Source organism: Amblyomma americanum, chromosome 1, assembly GCF_052857255.1.
Source record: "Amblyomma americanum isolate KBUSLIRL-KWMA chromosome 1, ASM5285725v1, whole genome shotgun sequence".
Lineage (NCBI taxonomy): Eukaryota > Metazoa > Arthropoda > Arachnida > Ixodida > Ixodidae > Amblyomma > Amblyomma americanum.
Window position 1 is genome coordinate 527,910,932 of NC_135497.1, and position 5,927 is coordinate 527,916,858.

Here is a 5,927-nt window from a genome sequence, read left to right on the forward strand (position 1 = left end):
TTAATTGAGTACAGATGAATAGCCACCGGATTCTTCGCCGATCGCCCAGTGTGGGTATGTGCCATATTTTGATAGGCTAACAACAACAGCAACATTGGCCACGCTATCAGCTTCCGCAAGTTAGGTTCACGCAAGCTCCGCTTCAGGTTGATCTGATCTTGCAACGAGTTGCTGATACGCAGGCTGACCCCGTCTTCTATTACGACCATATTTACCCGTTCCATGCGAAACATATGCCCGCAAATATCCTAAATGGTCTTCTTTCTGCACACCTACACAATTTTCCTCATCATACTGTTCTCTCCACTGATGTCTCCGGCAGCTGTGAGAAGGCGGCGATTGGGATGTATTCGCAGGATCTGGCTTGGAGCTATTCCGTTCGTATCCCTGATTATACTTCTAAATTCTTCGTAGAGTTTTTGGCTATTGGTTTGGTTCTTCTCAAAATTCCCAGACATGTAGCACGGGTTCTTATTCTTGCAGACTGCCTTTCAGTTTCAGGCTCTCTCCAAAACTCCGGAAAAAATTTATTGAATCGGCCGCTTAGGTTTTTCGTTCCGTGCACAGTGCGTGAGATCCGCTTTCTCCGGGTACCTGCAGGCATTCGGGTGTCTATTTTAACGAGGTGGCTGATTTATTGGCAAGGTCAGCTCTCAGCGCTCCTGTAATCTTAATCTATCCCGTCCCTCACCTCATTCTGTTGGAAACTTCACGTTTGCAGTGGTTCCAACATATTTCAGCCAGCTTGAGTGATCCGTTGCTCCATACCGTGGATTTTCACCACTTAAAGTACCCATGGGATGTCCGGTGGTGTACATCAAGGCGTTTTGAGGTGTCAATGACGCTTCTGCGATGCAGAATCCCTCACTTAAATTTGTACTTACGCAGATACGGGTTCCCTGCGACAAACCTTTGTGTCTCATGTGGGAAAGTTGAAACATTAGACCATTTTCTCCTCTCTTTCCGGCGGTTGTTCAAGGAAATCATTATTTGGAGGTCCCTCTTCCAGTCTCTTCCAGTTCTCTCGTTCGGTGCGAGCGCCAAGGAATTCCCGTTAAGCAGTGTTTGTGGCTACCTTCATGATTACATAAGTGCAACTGATCGGTTACCTTGTTAGCTGTATACAAAATTCTGTCTCATGTCCGAAATGCTTGGTTCTATTCCTGGTAATTCATATTTCTTACATTTAATTGAATTTTCCTATCCTTATCTTGATTCAGTCTTCTACGCCGCCGCCTCACGTCTTTTTTCCCGTGCAAATACTTCATTGGCAAATCTCCACTGTACCTTGGCCAATCCCCCCGCGTGGGTATGTGCCATATTTACCGAGGTGAAGAAGAAGAGTATGGACTACAAACACTATCTGTACTTGTGCTCTATGTGTTTTTTTTTGTCTGTTTGCAATGTAAGCCATTACTAGGTGGAAAGGCATGCACGTAATGTGCATACCCTGTGCACATGAATGCGGAAAGCTGGCCATGGTTGTCCAAGCATTGCCAACAAAGCAACGGGACCTTCAAGAAACAGGATAGTGTTGTGACCACTCACATGCAATTATTTTCATACAATTTGAAAATGTGGCAATTTACAGACGTCCCGTGGTTATATATTTGCAAAACAAGCCAGCTCATTTAGGCGGAAACACTTTTAGAGGCTGCCAAAAAGGAACATGTCAAAAAGTTCACATAGCATCCTGTTTCATTGATGATGTTTATATGTGTGGTAAACGATATGAACAAGCATATCTTTGTTGGTTAACTGCTCTGCCATCCACGCACTGTCATGCAATACATACACAATCACAGTCCAGTGACTGCAGAGCGGTCTGCAGCCAGTAACTTGCAACTATACTATGCAGCAAGCTTCTTTGCACGGTATTTGTTACATTTATCGAACGATGACATGGAATTGGTATGGCTTTTTCTACACAGTGCATTTCCTAAAGACTCCTTTCTGCCATACTGTACTTTTTACCCAAAACGCTTCCTACAGAGCCATTTAAATTGCTACGTATGAAGATGTTTGTAGCAGGTGTGTGAGCCCGAACAAAAAAAATGTTTTAATTTTCCTTAATTCTTCAGTATTCCTGATTATCACGACATGGGCATCTATATGTTGGTACAACTTTTTTTCAGGCATCACAACTGATGCACCGATGTGTTTGGTACGAATTCATCTTCAGGCCTTTCATGTCTGTTGGGTAAAAAAAAATACGAAATAATAGTTGGCTGCATTAGTTTTCACTGAGATAACTAGCATCACACAGCATGCTCTTGAAATTCCTCTAGCTCTCTGTAATTGGCTTCATTGTATAGCTTCATACTTGTTTAATTTAAACTCTGCACACTGCTCTTTTCACCGCACATGGCGACATGGCACGCGGAGCCCCGTGGGAATGGGCGAGGAGGATTCAGAGGTCGGCTGCTACTTCCCTGGAATCCAAACACAGCTATAGGCACCTGCAAGTCACGGCTAATTTCGGAAAGGCAGCTTTGCCCGCTTCCTTTCGTCGTCTTGTCCGTCGTGCGTCGCGTGTCGCGGCGAACCCGACAAAGGGGAGGCCATCAACACCCCTTCCCCTCCCCCTCCTTTCCTGAACCAGAGGGAAGATCCCGCAAATAGTTTCCTAGAGAGGTCCTTTTTTTCGGTGCGGTTTTATTTAATGAAGAGGGCGGCGAGCATAGAATACAGGAGTTTGTGCTAAATATAGTGAATGAGTACAAGTATCTTGGGGTGTGGATAAATAACAGTGTTGAGTATCTGACAGAGCATGAAAAATATGTAATAGATAAAGCTAGTAGGAATGCAGCTGTCATGAAAAATAGGGCACTGTGGAATTACAATAGGTATGAGGTGGTAAGAGGGATCTGGAAAGGGGTGATGGTCCCTAGCCTGAACTTCGGTAATGCGGTCCTGTGTATGAGGCCAGATGTTCAAGCAAGGCTGGAAATTAGGCAACGGGGAGTAGGGAGGTTAGCTTTGGGAGCACATGGCAATACACCAAATCAGGGGGTACAGGGTGATATGGGATGGGCGTCTTTCGAGAGCAGAGAGGCTAGCAGTAAGATAGCATTTGAGGAACGATTGAGAAGGATGGAGGAAAAGCGGTGGGCTAGGAAAGTTTTCAGATACCTGTATATAAAGAATGATGACACGAAATGGAGAAAGCGAACTAGAAAATTGACAAGCAAATATCTGGACAGCAGTAAGGGGGCAAATCAGCAATTATCGGTTAAGAAAAAGGTTAAAGGAACAGAGAGAGCTTTGTGGAAAACAGGGATGCTGACGAAATCGGCACTGGAAACATACCAGACCTTTAAACAGGAAATTGTCAAAGAAAATATCTATGATAATTGTAGGGGAAGTTCTTTGTTGTTTGAGGCCAGGACTGGAGTTTTGCGGACTAAGACGTATAGAGTCAGGTACCAGGAGATCGACACTTTGTGCATTGCGTGCGGAGAGGAGGAGGAAACGGCTGAACACTTGATACTTTTCTGTAAAGGGCTTCACCCTACAGTGGAAGGCAGCGGGGCTGACTTACCCAAGGCATTGGGGTTTAGGGATAGTGAATGGAAAGTGGATTTTAAGAGGTTAGAAGTAACCAAGCGAAGGTTATCTGATTGGTGGCAAAAAGTAAGACAGGAGTAAAATTTCACAAGACATGGCTAGGTGGCTTGAGCCACCGCCGGATGTAAATGGTTCAGCCGTATCCATCCATCCATCCATCCATCCATCCATCCATCCATCCATTCATTCATTCATCCATCCATCCATCCATCCATCCATCCATCCATCCATCCATCCATCCATCCATCGTCAACGAAGGGTCAAATGAGAGGCCCAAGCAGTGTGAGGCAACGTTCTCTGTTCATTCTAGAGACGCAAGCTTACACTGCAAAATGAAACCTTGTCTTTCTCTTCCAAATGCAATTTCATTTCATTTTTACAAAATGCAATTTACATACTACAGAGATGCAAGGGCTAAAAGCTGCTAAAAACCAGCTTGACTGGGCCCAAGCGCCTCTGAAATGGCAGTACACGACAAACGCACTTCAAGCAAAAAAAAAATGTTTACATATACGTATAAAAAAGCATTAAAAAATGTTTACGTGCTCGTAACGCAGCGCTATCCACGTTCTTTTATTGATGACGCCATAAGCAGAGCTTCCAATCTGAACCGTAGTCAAATACCCCAGGGGCACCGAAGACATAACCGAAATGATTACACTACAAACCTTATTCTCACATTTAACAGTAACGCACCGAACATAAAGAATTCTTAATAAGCACTTTAATATTCTCCAAAAAAGTCAACGACTATCGAAAATATTTACATGCGCACCCCGCGTGATTTACAGGCGTGCCAAAAACATTCAGAACCATCTAGTCCACTCCAAGGAACACAAAACCCCAAAATATGGATGCCAGCCCTGTGGTAAAAGTCGCTGCAAAGTTTGCAAGCACATGAAGACTACGTGTTCCGCAACTAGTACGAGATCAGTTTTCCAGCATTCAATCAACGGCAAGTTTGACTGCGCCTCATCAAACATTATTTACCTTCTTGAATGCACTGTGTGTAACCAGCAATACATAGGAGAGACAAACACTGCATTCCGCATTCGATTTAACAACCACCGAGCACACACCAAGTCTCTCCCCAATCTTCCCCTATCCAAGCATGTAAACTAAGAAGGACACCCATTTGACCAACTAAAAGTAACAATTATTCAAGGGGGGTTCAAAAACAGGCGAGAACGTGAACAACCTGAATTCTATTTTATCCACAAGTTTAATACTATTCAAGAATGTCTTAACGAAAAGCCTGGTATCCTTTCTTTTATTCACGACCTCCAAACAAAATAATACTGCACATCTCGTTAATTGGCTAACTCAGATATACCCTTTATAACTCCTAGTGTATATCCCAGACAATCTTACCCCTCCTTACCTACACTATCCTGCCTCGTGCAGTATTGATAAGCTCTGACGTTCTTTCCTTACTTTTTTCCGACAATATGAAATCTTTGTACACAGCTAGGCCAGCCCTCCTCCACTACAACCAAGTATTCCCGACGAAGTCGGTTCAACGACCCGCCCAGGGAGAGGGGTGCACCGTTCAGTGAAACCCAGACCCCCTGAGTAAGTTCTTACACATGTGCTCGTTAGCGTAGCCCACTCCTTCCTTAACGTTCTAGCCCTCGGCTCACCGGAAATTAGTGAGACCCCCAAAAGGCGCCTGGTTAGGCCTGTTCGTCGCTGCCAGTGTCATTTGCGCAGTGGCGCTTCTTTGGCCACGCATCTGCAGCGGCGCCCATCTTTGTGTTTGTGCATTTTGTTTGTGTCTTGTTTGCACCTTTTGCTTTCGTACGCCTGTGGTTGCCGCGCTGCCCATGTCCCCCGCACCGTCTTCCTCTCCCTTTCTCTCGTTGCGCCATCTCCTTTTTTTACCCCGTCCTTCCTTACTATAATAGTTCCCCCCCTTTTTTCCTTTTCTTTCTATTTTTTTGCGTTCTCCCCCAATCTTGTCCCTGTCTGCTCCCCACACCCCTATCTTTATTTTTTTACTTTTTTGTTCAATTTTTTGAACTGTTGTTGCTATTTGCTTGTTACACTCCTTTTGCCCTCCTCTGCAGCTCACAAACTTAAAAACGTTGATTTGACGCGAGACCACTACAGTCCTTGATAAATAAATGTTGATAAATAAATGTGTCGCTGTAGAAGTGCCCACTTATCTTAAATCTCTCTCTCTCTCTCTCTCTATATATATATATATATATATATATATATATATATATATATATATATATATATATATATATATATATATATATATATATATATATATATATATATATATATTAGAACAAACACAAAAACAACGAAGCAAGTGACATATAGATTAAATGCAATGAAAACAATGAGCATGT